Consider the following 20812-nt stretch of genomic DNA (forward strand, 5'->3'; position numbering starts at 1 on the left):
AGTCAAATAGATGGAAATGAAGACAGTTTGTTTGTACCAGATGTACTCTGTAGACTGAAGAAAAAAACTTGGATCATTAAGAATGAAATAATGAAGAATATGAATGAATGATAAATGTATGGATAAAATATCTTTTATTTTCTTTAAAACATATACCACCGATTAAAGCAAAAAATATTATACTGAATTTTTTTGGTTTATAATATACATACATTTAATATATATGACAGCTCTAATGGAAGGTTCTGGGAGGGGATATAATTGTAAACTTTTCATATTTTACAAAGTGTCTGTGGGATTTAAGAATATTGACTGAAATTCAGTAGCCAAAGTGAAATTAACAAATTCAGTCACTTTTCTTGACATGTAAGTATTCAGTATTTAATGAAAGATAACATATATTCAACATATACTCAGTAGTAAGGAAAAATAAATTAATGCAAGCTAATGAAGACAAGGTGAATGAGATATGAATAAGAAGCATTCACTGAGTCATCCATTCTTTTTAAAAATATTTGTTATTAAATATTATTTATTGGCACTGTTATTCTAGGCGTTCTAGGTGCTAGGGATAAGACAGTGAACAAAACAGACAAAAAAAACCCTGCCTTTATTGGAGGTAAAGAGGATATACATTATCATGGGAGGAGACAGAAAACAAAACAAAATAAAAATACACAGTGTGCTTGATGGCGGTAAGTGCTATGGGAAAAATAAAGCATGTAAAAAACAGAGAAAATTCTGGACTACAGTTTTAATAGAGTGATGAAGGGGATTTCACTAAAAACTTCAAGGAGGTGAAGTTGATGCCAGCCAGGTGGATATTTGGGGAAGAGCTTTCAGGCCACATGGGAAAGCAGGTGTAAAGGCCACTTAGTAGGATCTTATTTGAGAGATTACAGAACACTGTGATTGTGTTTCCCTGTGACTCAGAGAGAGTTTAGATAAGGCTGATATCAATAGAAGTAATGGAACTTGGTTGGATTTTTGATAAAGCATACCTAAAATAATACTCTAAGAGGTCAGCTTTTACATATATTTTGGAGGTAAAGCCAGTAGGATTTTCTGTCCCTGTGAATGTGGATTAAAGGTACAAGAGAAGATTCAAAGGTGACCCAATGTATATTAGCTTGAAGAACTGAATTGATGGGCTTTTTATTTACTGAGCTAGGGTAGATTTGAAAAGACTAAATTTTGGGGAGTAAGGTCAAGAATTTGGTTTTGGACATGGGAAGTTTGAGATGCCAGTTAGACATCTAATGGAGAAATGTTGTATGCCTGAATTGTGGGGGAGAAGTCTAGATTGGAGATAGAAATTTGGCATTGGTAGGGTATATACAGGATTTAAGCTATGAGACTGGATTTAGGAATCAATGAAGTGAGTTCAGAGATAAAAGATGAATGAGGAATGAGTCCTTGAAAAAGCCAATGTTTGCAGGTTATGGAGATGAGAAGGACCCAGCAAGGGAAAATTAGGAGGAGAGCAAGAGAGTAAGGAAAAAGCAGGAGGGTATGGTGTCCTGGACATTTTAAAGGAAGAGGAGGTGAATAATTGTCAAATGATGCTGACAGGTTGAGTAAATTCAGGACTGAGGAATGGCAATTGGATTTAGCAGTATGGAGGTCAGGGGTGATCTTGATTATCACAATTTAAAATTAGTTAAAATGAGAGAAAAAATCTTTCACTTAATGAAGACAGTAGTGTTTTTTCAGAATTGAAAGAGAAGCATTAATTTGTGATTGAAAGTATAGTTTAGTTCTGTGTGTATCATTCTAGTGCATTGCATACCAAGACTTTATCTCTTCCTTTGTAATATTCCATCACTCAGTTTCTATCATTTTTTCCTTTTGAAGAGCTGTTTATATGTAGTTGATTTTTTTCTGGTTTCATAATTATTTGTTTTTACTATTTTATACATTTATTTATGTTAAATATATTTGTATGTAAAAATTTTATGGAAAGAAAAACCTCTGAGTAGTATATACTTAAGTGCATATGAATAGGGGCTTGTAAACTTTCTCTGCAAAATGGTGAAGCTTTATTTTCAAATTGTCATACTTTAAATTTTTTTTTTCAACGTTTTTTTATTTATTTTTTTGGGACAGAGAGAGGCAGAGCATGAACGGGGGAGGGGCAGAGAGAGAGGGAGACACAGAATCGGAAACAGGCTCCAGGCTCTGAGCCATCAGCCCAGAGCCCGACGTGGGGCTCGAACTCACGGACCGCGAGATCGTGACCTGGCTGAAGTCGGACGCTTAACCGACTGCGCCACCCAGGCGCCCCGACAAATTGTCATACTTTAAATGATTTTTTATTTTAGTATCTTTGGATGATATGAACATACTCAAAGTATGATAACATTTTTCAAATTAGTTGCAATTCTTTTGGAATTACTTTTAAAGGGTCAGTTTTTAAGTGACACAAAAAAATAGTTCTCATTACTTAGAACTATGCTATATTTTTAATAAAAGATGGTTTTGTGACACCTGTTAATTCATCAAACATGGCTTCAAGTTGATTTTCTTTTTCCCAAAAATTAGATCCATCCCTTGAGGATGACTGTTTTCCTTCAAAAATGTAATTTAAAATGTTATAGAGTTTGATCAGTACTGGAATTGGAGAATGGATCCCAGAAAGCCTTGAACAGTTCTGTCCACCTTCCCCCTCACCCCCTCACCAGGGGCCTGGTGCTGCTCCTGGCCGCAGTTACTGCAAGCTTGAGTAGTGAGGCCGAGATCCAGCCTTGAAGTAAGCGGCAGCCAGGGTGGCCTCATATTGGCAGTACCTGAAGGGTCAAGTTCATCACAAGGAAGATTTGGGGAACAGTAAATTGTTCAATGTAAGAAGCAGTATGGTTTAATCAACAGGGATGACAGCAGGGAATATGTATTTGTATACCAGGCTGCCATAAAGAAGAATAACCCCAGGAAACACCTTTGCAGTGTGGAAGATGGAGAGGCTGTTGAGTTTGAGATTGTTGAAAGGACAAAAATGGGTGCAGAGGTAGCATATGTTACAGGCCCTGGTAGAGTTCCAGTGCAAGGCAGTAAACATGAAGCAGACTAACCTGCTAAATTATAGACACTATCCACATTACAGGGGTCATCCACACAATTACCAGTGGGATTTCCAGAATAGCGAGAATGGGGAAAAGAATGTGGGATCCAGGAGGGCTCCGAAAGGCCAGGCCCTCCTGCAAGTCACAGTGTCCACTTTATTTACTACATGTGGAGACGCCCCGGGTGTTGAACACAGTATTCCAACTTTCCTGTGTGGGGAGAAGTGATGGAAGGTGCTGACAACAAGGGTTCAGGACAGCAAGGTAGACCAGTGAGACAGAATATGCATTGGGGTTATAAATGACCATTCCACAGGAACCTTCCTTGCCAAAGGCAACCTAAAGAGGATGGCAGTGAAGGAGATAAGGAAAATCAAGGAGGTGAGACCCAGGGTCAGTAGCCACCCCCACATCTGTACTATTGCAACCTCAATTACCACAACACAGAAGCCCAGAAAACCCTAAACCACAAGATGGTAAAGAGACAAAGCAGCCAACCCACCAGTGGAGAATTAGTCCTCTACCAAGGCTGTGCAGGGTAGGGTGGAATAAATGCAGTCTTACCATCTCTACCATCATCCCATCATCTGGTTTAGTTAGCCAACAAGGGGAAATGAATATGAAGTTTCAACAGTAAGAAATAACAGAAGGTTGGAGCTGAAGATCTCAAATGCTTGCTTTTTGTCCATTTACCAGATAGCTAAAGCTGTTTGCATTATCTCTGCAGACTGGAGTTTCTGATATATTTACCTAAAGATCTGTCTCTCTCTCTCTCTCTCACTCTCTCACTCTCTCTCTCTCTCCCTCTCTCCCCCTCTCTTTTTTAAGACTGATTTTCCTCAGTACACTTAAAAAGGTTTTTTAATTGTTTCATATCTGGAAAAGTTGAGATTTTTAACAACCTCATTTTTAATTTGTAATAAATGTTTGCTATTTGATTTTTTTCCAAAAAGTCAACAGACTGCAAGCACCACTTAATAAAGTTCTTTAAAAATGCTGTAGATTTTGAAAATGTTTTTTATTTTTTTATTATTTTTTTAACTTTTATTTATTTTGAGACAGAGAGAGACAGAGCATGAATGGGGGAGGGTCAGAGAGAGAGAGGGAGACACAGAATCTGAAACAGGCTCCAGGCTCTGAGCTGTTAGCACAGCTATATATATATATAAGCTTATATATATAAGAAGTATTTTGAGTAATAGAATGTATGTGTAAGTAGTTTTAAGGTGAATCTTTTGGAAAATACACCGCTTGTGATCATATTTGTTTAGCTATATTTGCTTTAAAATATTAGGTGTATTATTTAAAGATATACTATATTTATCATAATAGAATTTCATTGAGTGGTGAGACAAGTGTTCCATTTTTCCAAAGTTATGCCCCACCCCTCAAATATAATGCTTTCAGCAAGACATTTTATTATCCACGTCAGATAATTTTTACTCTCTGGTCTTAAATTAAAAATTCCTACAAGGTTTCTACCCAGTTAATGAACATTTTGTATATGCTAACAAGTTTTTCCTCCACCAACTCAGTCAAATAATGCTTCCTAAGGGTCATTGAGGGAAAATGGGTAACTTAATGCCATTTCCTCATTATTTGAAGATCTTTGATTAGGTTTAAAATTTCATTGTAAACTCATGGATTTAAATGTATTTGAAGTGTTTCAATCTATAGCAGTTATTCTCCTTTTTGAAATTCAAATTGTCCCACCTTTGAGTGATGAGTTCTAGTTGGTCCTTTAGTCTTTTGACCTGACTCTGTAGTCTTTGATAGCTTCCTTACTATTTCCCAAGACAGTGCTTCAGACTCATCTTGAACATTTTGTTGCTTAAGTCCTGGAATCAGCCATTATTCCAAGAATCCTTAATTTCTACTAGTGTGAAATTAATGGCTTGTTGTGTTTTAACTTGATCTTCCCTAAATTAAATCTATATCTCCTTCTTCTTTATTGACAATACTAGTTGTCATGTGCACAGAGGAAAGTCTATAATTTCGCATACAGTAGTCTCTGAACAACACTACTGATACTACTCTAATGATGTTATTACTGAAAACCGTTAATTTTTTTTGTATATGCTCTCTTCATTTTCATTGCCATTTTTTATATACTTTTAGATGTGTTATGTGCTGAACTGTGTTTCCCCCAAATTTATATGTTGGAGTCTTAACTTCCAGTAGCTCAGAATGTGACTATATTTGGAGATAGGGTCTTTAAAGAGGTAACTAAGCTTGAGTGAGGCTGTTAGGGTGGGCCTTGATCTAATATGAATGATGTCCTTGTAAGAAGAAAGTAAGATACACACATGCACAGAGGGAAAACCATATGAAGATACAAGGAGGAGACGTGGTCATCTGCAAGAGTAGGAGAGAAGTTTCAGAAGGAACCAACTATGCTGACGCTTTGATTTTTAGGCTTCTAACCTCCAGAATTGTGAGAAAATAAATTTCTATTGTTTAAACTACCCAGACTTTGGTACTTTGTTGTGGCAGCCCTAGATGACTAATACATGGTACGATCTACATTGTGAGTATACATAGTTATTATATACTATTCTCAATTTTTAAAATTCTTACTTAGTTGTAATCTTGTAAGTACTTACATATTTTAGTTTCATCCCATTCCTTGTATTGATGTATTTTGGGTATCTGAAGCTCATTGTTTAGTGTATTTCTCTAGAAGGGAATCATGGGAGTAATACTTCTTGAGGACTGCGTTTCATTGTTAGTTTGTTAGGGGTTTTTACACTTGATAGGCATTTGCCTGGTTATAAAATCCTTGACTATCCTTTCTTTGAACATATTAAATATGTTACTAATTTTCTTCTGGCTTTAAATATTTTGTTCAAAGTCTGATGACAGTCTGATATCCTTTCTGTTATCAGGCACTTGTTCTTTTTGCCTGTATGTTCAAAGGATTTCTTTTGTATCTAGTAATTTTGGTAGAAATGTCTTGGTCATTTGGAGTTGATTTCTCAGATGAGTGGTGTGTACTTTCAGTATGCAGTTTTGCATCTTTTTGTATTTCAAGAAATTTTTCATATACTGTTTAGTGTTCTGTTTTCTTGCTTTGGTTTTCTTTTTCGATGACTTGAGTATACATGTTTGATTTACTTTGCTTATCTTTATATTTGTCACTGTGTGTGTGTGTGTGTGTGTGTGTGTGTGTGTATTCAAGTTAACTTTTGGGTTTCTTTTTGTTTGAAGGACTTCCTTTGTTATTTCTTGTAGGGTGGGTCAGATAGCAACAAATTGTCTCGGTTTTTATGTTTTTTGAATGTATTTCATTTTGTTTTCAGATGGCTTTCCTGGATATAAATTCTTGGTTGAAAGATTTTCTTTGAGCACTTTGAATATTGTATTTCACCATGTTCTGGCCTCCATTTATTTATGTATTATTATTATTTTTTTAAGTGTTTATTTTTGAGAGAGAGTGGATGAGGTACAGAGAGAGAAGGGGACAGAAGATCCTATGTGGGTTCTGTGCTGACAGCAGACAACTCCATGTGGGGTTCAAACTCACGAACTGCGAGATCATGACCTGAGCCAAAGTTAGACGCTTAACCAACTGAGCTGTCCAGGTGCCCCATGGCCTCCCATTTTTTTAGATGAGAAGTCAACTCTTGAACTTATTGGTGTTCTTTTTAGGTGAAGAGTCATTTTTCTCATGCTGCTTTAAGATTGTCTCCGTGTCTTTGGTTTTCAGCATTTTTACTATGATTTTTCTGTCTGTATATTTCTTTGCTTTCATTTTTCTTTGAGTTCATGGGCTGAATATGTAAATTGGTGTTTTCCAAAAATTTGGGAAGTTCTCAGCCATCAAATTTTTTAATATTTTTCTCTTTTTCTTCTCTACTGCAGCCATCCCATTCTGCATATGTTGGTACATGTTTCCCATATTTCTCTGAGGCTCCATTTTCTTCACTCATTTTTTCTCTGGTTTTTGGATTACATAATCTTTATTATTTTCATGTTTGCTAATTCTGTCCTCTGCTTTGTTCAAATCTTTTGTTGACCTCTAGAAAAGTTTTCAGGTCAGTTACACTTTTCAACTCCAGAATTTCCATTTGGATTGTTTTTATAGTATTCCTGTCTTAATTGATGTTATCTATTTAATATGACATTATCATAATACCTGCATTTACTTCTCTAATTATTATTTTCTTTTAGTTCTTTGAACATATTTTTAATGGCTACGTTGGAGCCTTTTCCTGTTAAAGCTAACATTTGTGTGCTCTCACTGGCAGTTTCTATTGCCTGCATATTTTCCATATGTATGGGTTGTATTTTCCTGTCTCATTCCATCTCTCAATGTCTGGTTGGAAAATGTCCATAAACCTCTTTTTTCATTTTAAAAAATATAACATCTTTATTGAAATGTAATTTCTATACTGTACAATTCACTCATTTTAAGTTTACAAGTAAATTATTTTAAGTAACTTACAGAGTTGTATTGACATCCCTGCCGTCCAAGTTTAGAACATTTCTATCACCGTGCATGCCTATTGGCAGTCACTCCTCATTCTCATCCCCATGCTACTCATACCATTTTATGTAACAATTCTGCTTCTGGAAATCCTTCAAAGAATAATTTACTAAATACTGATATATATATGCACAAGCATGCTTATTATACTTTCATATGTAATTTTGAAGTGTTGGAAGTGATGTAAATAACCCAAATGGAGTAAGTATAAGAAAATTATTAAGTCACTTAAGTTGTATCATAACTAAAAAAAAAAAAAAAAAACTAAAAATGTTGTCTTTAGTTAATTATAATGTGAGGTAGTTTTGCTCCTACAAGCCAAAGCAGGGAAGTATGATATTTGCATCATGGACTGAAAAAAATTAAGGACATTTTTTTTTTCAAATAAGAATAGGTTGTTTTAGACTTCTTATATGATATTTCCCAAAAAGATTTTATAACTTCTAGAGAATATATTAAACATTGTTTATTTCACTGGAAGCAATATAAACAAAATGAAAGTTAAGGGTTTTTTTCCAGACAGAAGAATGCACATACATTTCAGAATTGTTAAAATGCCAACATGCCAAAGCTAATTACTATTTTTTTTTTAGAAAGAATTTCTTTTTTTTTTCTTAAAATACTTTTTATTTTTTTTTAATTTTTTTTTATTATATGAAATTTATTGTCAAATTGGTTTCCATACAACACCCAGTGCTCATCCCAAAAGGTGCCCTCCTCAATACCCATCACCCACCCTCTCCTCCCTCCCACCCCCCATCAACCCTCAGTTTGTTCTCAGTTTTTAACAGTCTCTTATGCTTTGGCTCTCTCCCACTCTAACCTCTTTTTTTTTTTTTTCTTTTTTCCTCCCCCTCCCCCATGGGTTCCTGTTAAATTTCTCAGGATCCACATAAGAGTGAAACCATATGGTATCTGTCTTTCTCTGTATGGCTTATTTCACTTAGCATCACACTCTCCAATTCCATCCACGTTGCTACAAAAGGCCATATTTCATTTTTTCTCATTGCCACGTAGTATTCCATTGTGTATATAAACCACAATTTCTTTATCCATTCATCAATTGATGGACATTTAGGCTCTTTCCATAATTTGGCTATTGTTGAGAGTGCTGCTATGAACATTGGGGTACAAGTGCCCCTATGCATCAGTACTCCTGTATCCCTTGGATAAATTCCTAGCAGTGCTATTGCTGGGTCATAGGGTACGTCTATTTTTAATTTTCTGAGGAACCTCCACACTGCTTTCCAGAGCGGCTGCACCAATTTGCATTCCCACCAACAGTGCAAGAGGGTTCCCGTTTCTCCACATCCTCTCCAGCATCTAGAGTCTCCTGATTTGTTCATTTTGGCCACTCTGACTGGCGTGAGGTGATACCTGAGTGTGGTTTTGATTTGTATTTCCCTGATAAGGAGCGATGCTGAACATCTTTTCAAGTGCCTGTTGGCCATCTGGATGTCTTCTTTAGAGAAGTGTCTATTCATGTTTTCTGCCCATTTCTTCACTGGGTTATTTGTTTTTCGGGTGTGGAGTTTGGTGAGCTCTTTATAGATTTTGGATACTAGCCCTTTGTCCGATATGTCATTTGCAAATATCTTTTCCCATTCCGTTGGTTGCCTTTTAGTTTTGTTGGTTGTTTCCTTTGCTGTGCAGAAGCTTTTTATCTTCATAAGGTCCCAGTAATTCACTTTTGCTTTTAATTCCCTTGCCTTTGGGGATGTGTCGAGTAAGAGATTGCTACGGCTGAGGTCAGCGAGGTTTTTCCTGCTTTCTCCTCTAAGGTTTTGATGGTTTCCTGTCTCACATTCAGGTCCTTTATCCATTTTGAGTTTATTTTTGTGAATGATGTGAGAAAGTGGTCTAGTTTCAACCTTCTGCATGTTGCTGTCCAGTTCTCCCAGCACCATTTGTTAAAGAGGCTGTCTTTTTTCCATTGGATGTTCTTTCCTGCTTTGTCAAAGATGAGTTGGCCATACGTTTGTGGGTCTAGTTCTGGGGTCTATTCTATTCCATTGGTCTGTGTGTCTGTTTTTGTGCCAGCTAATTACTATTTAGTAACCCATTTTTCAGTATTTTATTTCAGTCATTATTTTTAGAAAGCAGGTATTCTGAGTTCTTAAGCATGATAGGATTATAAAAAAAGATAAGAGTTAATAAGCTATTTCAGCATTATTTTTAAACGATAGTAACCAGGAGCCAGAGTGATATCTTTAGTGTTTTTTAGGACTTTTCACTTAAATCACTGAGGCTTATAAGAATGAATTATATTAGTAATTATTAGTACAAGAATTTCAGCTCAAAAAAGAATTTACTGGTTATAAGTGCAGTTTGTGGTGAAGAACATTGGTGATTTCATATTCATACTTAATGCTTGCTGTGTTTCTCAAAGCAACCAACTCTTTCATACATGTAGCAAGTAAAGGAAAAGGGCACAAAGTCAAATAAAGATATTTAAATAGACAAAAACTGGAAAGTGGTAGGTTTTAGCAATAGTAGATAACAAAAGTTTAATGACCGAATTGAATCCATAAAGAAATGCAGAATCAAAGAAGAAATAGGATAGTGTATTTGTAATCTTAAAAGTATGATCTTAATATAAAAGGTATGCATATTCTCAAAAAAAGAATAATAAAATAAAAATTAAAATGCCAAAATATTAAATAAAGAGGAATGGATAATTTTATTCTAAATTCTGAGTTTTCCCTGGATAAAGAAGTCATTTAAAAAGTAACTTTAGTGGTGCTTGGGTGGCTCAGTCGGTTAAGTGTCTGATTCTTGATTTCTGCTCAGGTCATGATCTCATGGTTGGTGGGATTGAGCCCCGCAGTGGTCTCTGTGCTGACAGCCTGGAGCCTGCTTGGGATTCATTCTCTGTCTCTCTGCCCCTTCTTCCCCTACCCCTCAAAATAAATAAATAAACATTAAAAAATAGAAGTAGCTTTGAAATGACTAGAGGAAAAACAATTCTATTTGGTTGAATTTCCTCATACAACTTTAAAATTCAGAGAACATTTGTTAAGCCATTTCTATACATGGAGCACTATTATAGGCATTATGGAACATGCAAAGCTCTCAATTACCTTTAAGTAACTTATAACCAAGTAAGGGAGAAAGACCTACAAAAAAGCTAAAAAGTGAAGTTGATTGAATTTATAATCCTGATACAATCTGAAAACAGTAAGTCCAGTGGGATCATGGGAAAGGATTCTGATTGTAGGAACTGAGAAATGCTTCATAGAGAACATAGCTTGAAAACTGATTCAGTCAGGCTCATGAAACTTTTAAGATTTTTTGAAATTCATTAGGAATAAGTGGGTTTTATTTATTTTAGTAGGGAATAATCTGCTTCTCTCGATTACCTCTCATAAATTCATCCAACTGAAAATGCTGGTGGTGTTGTTGTTGTTGTTGTTGTTGTTGTTGTTGTTCCTTTTTGGATCCATTGGTACTCTTTAACTGATTTTTTTTTCCCGTGGAGATGAGGAGGAGAATTTGCAAAACAATCGTCTAAAACTTATCCAATTACACAGTTTCTTAATTAATTAAATTTTTATTTGACTATAGGTGGCACAATGTTACATACGTTTTAGATGTACAACATAGTGAGTTGACAAGTTTTTACATTATGCTACATTCAGTGCAAGTGTAACTACCATTCATCACGACACATCACTATTACAGTATCATTGACTATGTTATTAATGCTGTGCCTTTTTTTCCTGTGACTTATTTATTCTATAACTGGAAACTTGTATCTTCCAGTCCCTCTAGTTATTTTGCCCATTCCTCCACCCTCCACCCTGTTCCCCTCTAGCAATCATCAGCTTCCATATCTTGGCTATTGTAAATAATGCTGCAATAAACATACTGGTGCATCTATCATTCTGAATTAGTGTTTTCATTTTCTTTTTTTAAATGTTTATTTTTGAGAGAGAGAAAGAGAGACAGAGAGAGAGAGAGAGAGAATGCGCAGGGGAGGGGCAAAGGATGCCAAATGCCAAGCGGGCTCTGTGTTGACAGCAGAGAGCCTGATGTGTGGCTTGAACTGATGCACCGTGCTATCATGACCTGAACTGAAGTCAGATGCTCAACCATCTGAGCCACTCAGGCATCCCAGTAATTTCACTGTCTTTGGGTAAATACCTAGTAGTGGAATTATTGGATTACAGTATTTCTATTTTAGTATTTGAGGACCCTCCATACTGTTTTCCACAGTGGCTGAAAATAAACTCAAAATGGTGTAAAGACCTAAACATGAGACCTGAAAACCATAAAAATCCTTAAAGAGAACATAGGCAATAGTTTCTCTCACATTGGCCTTAGCAGCATTTTTCTAGATATGTTTCCTAAGGCAAGGGAAACAAAAGCAAAAGTAAACTATTAGGACTATATCAAAATAGAAAGCTTTTGCACATGAAGGAAACCACCAACAAAATGAAAAGGCAACCTAATGAATGAGTGAAGGTATTGACAAATGATGTATCTGATAAGAGGTTAATATCCAAAATATATAAAGAATTCACTCAGTGCAACTCCCAAAAAACAATCGAATTAAAAAATGGAAAGAGGACCTGAATAGACATTTTCTCAAAGAAGACTATATATATATAGCCAGCAGACACATGAAAAGATGCTTAACATCACTAATCATCAGGGAAATGCAAATCAAAACCACAATGAGATACCTTTGTACACTTTTAGTCAGAATGGCTAAAATAAAAAAGAAATAAGTGCTGGCTTAATTAATTAATTTCAGAAAACATTCAAGCTGATTTTATCCATTTTTGGAGTAACTGGTAATGAATGTGTCTTACTGCTGTAAATAACTATAAAAATGGGCAAACTATGCAAACTATCTGTTTCTTTGACACTTGTCAATACACATAGCACAGTCCTGACATCCTTGCAGGTAGAAATATATTTAAGATGAGCTGGATATTCATCCTTGGTATCTGGCTGGGGCCAACATTTTTATTGAGGCACTAGGAGGTGGAGGTAAGCTGAGCTGAGGAGGTTGAGATCAGAATTAAGGGCAGCTCAAACAGCTAGAATATGTGGAACAGGGTGCAGAAAAGGACAAAGCTGTTGGGGTAGAGGCAGAAGTCTGTGAGGGTTCCCTGTTCATCTTTGCCCAGGGTAGAGTTGTACATTTATGGGGTGAAGCTCCACGAGCCCTAGCAGAAAGTAGGTGTTAACTAATAGCAGAAGAGGCGTAGTAGAGGTCACACGGTTGTCTGAGTCTACTGAGTGTCAGCCCAGTTAGAGCTTTATCTCCACATCCTCAGCTGCTCAGTAATTGTCGTACAAACGAATGACAGTAGTGGTATAGAAATTTTGGAGTTTTATTCTACTAGATTATAATTACTCACACAGATGTCCAATCAAATCATGTCTGCAAAATGTATCTTTTATGATTATATAATATTGATTGCTTTTGCAGTTTAACTTTTAAAATTACCAGCCTATCAAGATCTATTCTTCCGTGCAACTGCATGCATGTTGAAAACTTTTTACTCATATTAGAAAAATGAGTTACATGAAATTACTTAATATTGGGAAATGATTGATTAATTTCATATAAGTAGTTTCTTGGTATCATTGTGTTAAAAATTTCTCCTGGATAGTGGTTGGTACCAGTGTTTCTCTAATTTAATATTTGAAATATGGTGGTTATTATAGTGCTGATACTTGGCATTTCTGCTAATTTTATATATGCCGTTATCATAATTTTTAAAGATTTGATTGGACAAATAATTATCCACTGTGTGAAACAACTGACTGCACTTCATGCAGTAAAATTTTCTGTGCTGATCTACTTGTTGGCATGTTTGTGACTATAATCTTTTCTTTATAATCTTGCTTGTTAAAGGTTGGTAATAATGATTTCAGGGCATGCCATTGAGTAAATTTCATCAGTATACTATGTATTTATTGTATTCAAGGAATTGTTCTAAGCTTTAGAGGATTAAAAATGATCAAACTTATACTTTCTTTATGAGAATAATTACATTCCTAAATGTTTATAATTAAAAGTTGATATGTGTACCAGAAAGGAAATATAATGTAAATGCTGTTAAAGTTTTGTGAAAGGATGATTAATTTCAGCTACAAAGACTTTAGGAATTCTTCATAGGAAAAAGTTTTTTAGGGTTCTTGAAAAATACATAAATTTCAGATGGTGAGTAGGACATGATGATAGAATGTGAGAAAGAGGGCATGATTAAAGGGAAAGAATCAAAGGAGTATAGGGTGTGTTTATGGATTAATCCATAAACAGACATGGCTTCATGGTAGAATACAGAGTAGGCTGAGTGGTTTATGGTGGGATGTGAGGATGATTATGATTGGTTGAAACCAAGTTATTGAAGACTTTGAATGTCAAAATGATGAATTTTGTTTTTCCAGTCATTTGGAATTATAAAAAAAATTGTGGTAAGAGAATGGATTGATTCTATATATATATTTCCTAGAGAAGTTTGGAAATGTAGATATTAGAGTTTGAAGTAATTTTACTTCATATTATTATTAATATGCATTATTCATATTATTTTTAATTTTTATTTTTGAAAACTTTTAAAAATGTTTTATTTATTTTTGAGAGAGAGAAAGAGAGATAGAGTGTGACCAGGGGAGGGCAGAGACACACACAGAATCCGAAGCAGGTTCCAGGCTCTGAGCTGTCAGCACAGTACCTGATGGGGGGGCTCAAACCCATGAACTGTGAGATGATGACCTGAGCTGAAGTTGGACGCTCAACTGACTGAGCCACCCAGGCGCCCCTAGATTATTCATTTTGAAGGGAAACTTCTCCAGTGTATAGGTGGCAACATTCTCTTAAGTTACACAGTAGGAAACATAATTCATGGAATGTTGTGTCATTACCTACTAATATCAGTAATACTAGTCACATAGCGATACTGGAGAGAGCAGTAGGTATTGCCATATATATGTTATTCTTACATAATTCAATGGAAATGGCTGTATTCTTAACATTGGTGAAGTTTTCAGATGTTACTAGAAAATAGCAAGTCTCTGCTCTTGTAGCTATTAGATAAACTTAATTTGGTTGAGTTTAGCAGTGTTCTGGAACATTTTCCCATGTTTATGTTAAGTAATTCCAATTTGGGTGATTAGGTTCTATTCAATGAGGTTTTGCCTCATTAGCAAGTATGTTACAGATATCTGGATGTTCACTACCATATGTCATTACATAAAATTTATGGTATATATTTTGTGAGTGACATTTATGAAAAAATATCTTACAGAAAAATACTTGTATAATACTAAGTAGGAAAGGATGCGGTAAAAATAGCACCTGCCATTTTGTGTTGCTTTTAAAGATCTAGGTATTGTTCAAAGTTCTCTATTTACTATTTTGTCCGTAAGGTGTGTAATAAGAGATGAGAGGTAAATAACTTGGGGATGTATACACACCTAGTGTGTGATAGGGTTGGGATTCAGACTTAAGTCGAACTAATTTTGAGCCCAATGTTTTTAGCTATTTATTTATTGCACTGTACAAAACTGAGAAGACAGTATCTTACTTTTTTAATTTCAAAGCTTTTTCCCAAGTTTTATTGAGATATAATTGACATATAACATTACATTTGTTTAAAGCATACAATATAATGATCTGATACATGTGTATATTGTGAAATGACTGCCATCGTAAGGTTAGCTGACTGATCCATCACCTCACATTGTTATAATTTTTTGTGTGTACTGAGGACTTTTAAATCTGCTCTCTTAGCAACTTCCAAATATACAATACAGTATTGTTAGCTGTGATCAACATTCTTTATATTGTTCTTCAGAATTTATTCATCTTGTAAGTAGAAGTTTATACTCTTTGACCTTCTTTGCCCATTTTATTTATCTCTTCTCTCCACCTCTGGCCATTCTTTGTGAATTCTTTGTTTGTTTGTTGGCTTGCTTGCTTTAGATTCCACATATAAGTAAGGTTGTATAGTTGCTTTTCTCTGATTTATTTCACTTAGCATAATGTCCTCAAGGTCCATTCATGTCATTGCAAATGGCGAGATTTCATTCGTTTTTACGGCTGAATAACATCCCCTTGTATACATACATGTACAACATTTTCCTTATGCAGTTACTCATCTATGGACACTGAAGTTGCTTCCATGTCTTGGCTATCGTAAGCAATGCAGTGAACATGGGAGTGCAGATATCTTTACGAGTTAGTGTTTTCATTTTTTTTTTTTTTTGGATGAATATCTAGAAGTAGAATTGCTAGATCATATAGTAATTCTAGTTTTAAGTTTTTGAGAACACATCATACTCTTTTCTATAGTTGCTGCACCACTTTACATTCCCACCAGCAGTGCAAAAGGATTTTCTTTACTCCACCTCCTTGGCAACACTTGTTATGTCTTCTTTTTTCAGTAATAGCCATTCCAACAGGTGTGAAGTGACAGCTTATTGTGGTTTTGATTTGCATTTCACTAATTAGTGAAATGTGTCTGTTACCATCCTTATGTCCTTTTTGGAAAAATGTCTATTCAAGTCCTCTGCCCATTTTCAAATTAGACTTTTCTTGGTGTTGAGCTGTATGAGTTCTATATATGTATTTTATATTAGCCCCTTATCAGGAAATTGATTTGCAAGTATTTTCTCCTGTTTGGTAGCTTGCCTTTTCATTTTGTTGGTGGTTGCCTTCACTGTGCGGAAGTTTTTAGTTTGATATAGTCCCACTGGTTTATTTTTGCTTTTTTTTGCCTTTGTTTGTGTCAAATCCCCCCAAACCCTTAATACAATGTAGCTCCACTAGCTGGAACTTACGTTGCTCTTCCTCCAGTTCCTGTCTACACATTGCTTTTCTTTAAAAATTTTTTTTTAAAATATTTATTTCTGAGACAGAGACAGAGCATGAGTGGGGAAGGGGCAGAGACAGAGGGAGACACAGAATCCCAAGCAGGCTCCAGGCTCAGAGCTGTCAGCATAGAGCCCGATGCGGGGCTCAAACTCACAAACCATGAGATCATGACCTGAGCCAAAGTCGGTGCCTCAACCAACTGAGCCACCCAGGTGCCCCACACATTGCTTTTCTTGGTATAACATCATTAACATAAGGAGGTAGCACTACTCTCCCTGGTTAAACTCCAACTTGCTTTTGGGTCATCCAACTCCTTGACTCCCCTCTTCCTTATTTAGTCTGCTTCCCCAATGTCTCGATGTCATAGATACTCTTTCCTCAAATTCCTCAGCTAAATAGCTAATAGTCCTCCTTTACTGAAATAGTTATTTCAATAAACAAACTCATATGTCTTATTCCTCCAAAATAATTAAATCTGCTTCTGATCAGTTCTTTGCAATGTCAGTAAAAATTCTAACATATTTTTGAAAATTTTTTTGAAAATGATTGTTAGAAGCATAAATATTAAACCTTTTGAGCATTTATAATCTTATTGAAATACATATTAAAATGTTGATATTATAATACCAAGGCAACCATTGAGGAAGGCAAATTAAAATGGTTTTATGTTGCCAATATTACTACCTTATATAGTTAACTCATAATTTCATTCAGATAATCCTTATTTATTTATTTATTTATTTATTTATTTATAAATATAATTTATTGTCAAGTTAGCTAACATACAATGTATACAGTGTGCTCTTGGCTTTGGGAGTAGATTCCATGACATCGCTTACGTACAACACCCAGTGCTCATCCCAACAGGTGCCCTCCTCAGATACCCATCACCCATTTTCCCCTCTTCCCCTCTCCACCCCCCGTTGTCAACCCTCAGTTTGTTCTCTGTATGTAAGAGTCTCTTATGGTTTGCCTCCCTCTCTGTTTGACACTATTTTCCCCCTTCTCTTCCCCCGTGGTCTTCTGTTAAGTTTCTCAGATTCCACATATGAGTGAAAATATGTGATATCTATCTTTCTCTGACTGACTTTTTTCACTTAGCATAATATCCTCCAGTTCCACCCACGTTGTTGCAAATGGCATGATTTCCTGCTTTGTCATTGCCAAATAGTATTCCATTGTATATATAAGCCACATCTTTTTTTTTTTTTTTTTCCAACGTTTATTTATTTTTGGGACAGAGAGAGACAGAGCATGAACGGGGGAGGGGCAGAGAGAGAGGGAGACACAGAATCGGAAACAGGCTCCAGGCTCTGAGCCATCAGCCCAGAGCCCGACGCGGGGCTCGAACTCACGGACCGCGAGATCGTGACCTGGCTGAAGTCGGATGCTTAACCGACTGCGCCACCCAGGCGCCCCTCACATCTTCTTTATCCATTCATCAGCTGATGGACATTTGGGCTCTTTCCATAATTTAGCTGTTGTTGAAAGCACTGCTATAAACATTGGGGTACATATTCCCCTGCAAATCAACACTCCTGTATCCTTTGGATAAACTCCTAGTAGTGCTATTGCTAGGTCATAGAGTAATTCTATTTTTAAGTTTTTGAGGAACCTCCACACTGTTTTCCAGAACAGCTGCACCAGTTTGCATTCCCACCAACAGTGCAAGAGGGTTCCCGTTTCTTCACATCCTTGCCAGCATCTGTTTCCTGAGTTGTTAATTTTAGCCACTCTGACAGGTGTGAGGTGGTATCTCAGTGTTGTTTTGATTTGTATTTCCTTGATGATGAGTGACATTGAGCATCTTTTCATGTGTCTGTTGGCCATCTGAATGTCTTCGTTGGAAAAGTATCTATTCATGTCTTCTGCCCATTTCTTCACTGGATTATTTGTTTTTAGGATGTTTGATAAGTTCTTTATAGATTTTGGATACTAACCTTTATCTGATATGCCATTTGCAAATATCTTTTCCCATTCCATCAGTTGCCTTTTAGTTTTGTTGATTGTTTCCTTTGTAGTACAGAAGGTTTTTATCTTGTTGAAGTCCCAGTAGTTCATTTTTGCTTTTATTTCCATTGCCTTCGGAGAGGTGTCAAGTAAGAAGTTGTTGTGGCTGAAGTCAAAGAGGTTGTTGCCTGCTTTCTCCTCTAGGGTTTTGATGGCTTCCTGTTTCATATTTAGGTCTTTCATCCATTTTGAGTTTTTTTGTGTATGGTGTAAGAAAGTGGTCCAGGTTCATTGTTCTGCATGTTGCTGTCTAGTTCTCCCAGTACCATTTGCTAAAGAGACTGTCTTTTTTCCATTGGATACTCTTTATTGTTTTGTCAAAGACTAGTTCACTGTCCATGTGTGAGTCCAATTGTAGGTTCTTTATTCTATTCCATTGGTCTATGTGTCTGTTTTTGTGCCAATACCATACTGTCTTGATGATTACAGCTTTTGTAGTAGAGGGTAAAGTCTAGGATTGTGATGCCTCCTGCTTTGGTTTTCTTTTTCAACATTACTTTGGCTATTCGGGGTCTTTTGTGGTTCCATACAAACTTTAGGATTGTTTGTTCTAGCTTTGAGAAGAGTGCTAGAATTGTTTGATTGGGATTTCACTGAAGGTGTACATTGCTTTGGGTAGTATTGAGATGTTAACAACATTTGTTCTTCCAATCCATGAGCATGGAATGGTTTTCCATTTCTTTGTGTCTTCTTCAATTTCCTTCATAAGTTTTCTATAGTTTTCAGCATCCAGATCTTTTACATCTTTGGGTAAGTTTATTCCTAGGTATTTTATGGTTCTTGGTGCAATTGTAAATGGGATCAATTTCTTAATTTTTCTTTCCATTGCTTTATTATTGATGTATAGAAATGCAACCGGTTTCTGTACATTGATTTTGTATTCTGCAACTTTGCTGAATTCATGTATCATTTCTAACTGCCTTTTTGGTGGAATCTTTCGGGCTTTCCATGTAGAGTGTGATGTTTCCATGTAGAGTGTGTCAAAGATGTTTGACTACCACTTTGCCAATTTGGATGTCTTTGATTTCATTTTGTTGTCTGTTGAAGCTAGGACTTACAATAGTGTGTTAAACAACAGTGGTGAGAGTGGACATCCCTGTCATGTTCCTCATCTCAGAGGGAAAGCTCTTAGTTTTTCCCCATTGAGGATGATGTTAGCTGTGGGCTTTTCATACATGGCTTTTATGATGTTAAGGTATGTTCCTTCTATCCCAACTTTCTTGAGGGTTTTTAATAGGAAAGGATGCTGTATTTTGTCAAATGCTTTTTCTGCATCTGTTGACACTATCATATAGTTCTTATCTTTTCTTTTATTAATGTGATGTGTCATATTGATTGATTAGTGAATATTGAACCAGCCCTGCAGCCGAGGAATGAATCCCACTTGATCATGGTGAATATTCTTTTAATGTACTGTTGAATTCGATTTGCTAGTATCTTATTGAGAATTTTTGCGTCCGTGTTCATCAGGGATATGGCCTGTAACTCTCCGTTTAGTGGGGTCTCTGTCTGTTGGGAATCAAGGTAATGCTGGCTTCATAGAATGAGTCCAGAAGCTTTCCTTCCACCTCTATATTTTGGAACAGCTTGAGAAGGATAGGTATTAACTCTGCTTTAAATGTCTGGTAGAATTTCCCTGGGAAGCCATCTGGCCCAGGACTTATTTATTGGGAGATTTTTGATAACTGATTCATTACCTTTGCTGATTATGGGTCTGTTCAAATTTTCTATTTCTTTCCGTTTGAGTTTGGTAGTGTTTGGGTGTCTAGGAATTTGTCCATTTCTTCCAGGTTGTCCAGTTTGTTGGGATATAATTTTTCATAGTATTCTTTAATCGTTTGTATTTCTGTGGTGTTGTGATCTTTCATTCGTGATTTTATCTATTTGGGTTCTCTCTGTTTTCTTTTTGAGAAGTTTGGCTAGGGGTTTATCAATTTTGTTTATTTTCTCAAAAAACTAGCTCTTAGATTCATGAATATGTTTTACCATTTTTTTGGACTCTATATTATTTATTTCTGCTCTGATCTTTACTACTTCTCTTTTTCTGCTGGCTTTGGGGTTTCTTTGCTCTTCTGCTTCTAGTTCCTTTAGTTGTATGTTTAGGTTTTGTATTTAGGATTTTTCTTTTTTCTTGAGATACACCTGGATTGCAGTGTATTTTCCTCTTATGACTGCCTTTGCTGCATCCCAAAGGCTTTGGACTGTTGTGTTTTCATTTACATTTGCTTCCATGTATTTTTAAATTTCTTCCTTAATTGCCTGCTTGACCCATTCATTCTTTAGTAGAATGTTCTTTACCTCCATGCATTTGGAGACTTTACAAATTTTTTCTTATGGTTGATTTCAAGTTTCGTAGCATTGTGGTCTGAAAATATGCATGGTATGATCTCAGTTCTTTTATGTTTATTGAGGCTGTTTCGTGAC

The 20812-nt window shown here is 35.9% G+C and overlaps 1 protein-coding gene and 1 pseudogene across 10 annotated transcripts in view; both read left to right on the plus strand.

Moving 5' to 3' along the window:
* The window catches only part of NBEA (neurobeachin), a 689522-nt gene that overhangs the window by 108685 nt on the left and 560025 nt on the right, over window positions 1–20812 (plus strand). The window lies entirely within an intron of this gene.
* On the plus strand, window positions 2831–4122 carry LOC123595931 (annotated as a pseudogene).

Source organism: Leopardus geoffroyi, chromosome A1 (genome assembly GCF_018350155.1).
Source record: "Leopardus geoffroyi isolate Oge1 chromosome A1, O.geoffroyi_Oge1_pat1.0, whole genome shotgun sequence".
NCBI lineage: Eukaryota > Metazoa > Chordata > Mammalia > Carnivora > Felidae > Leopardus > Leopardus geoffroyi.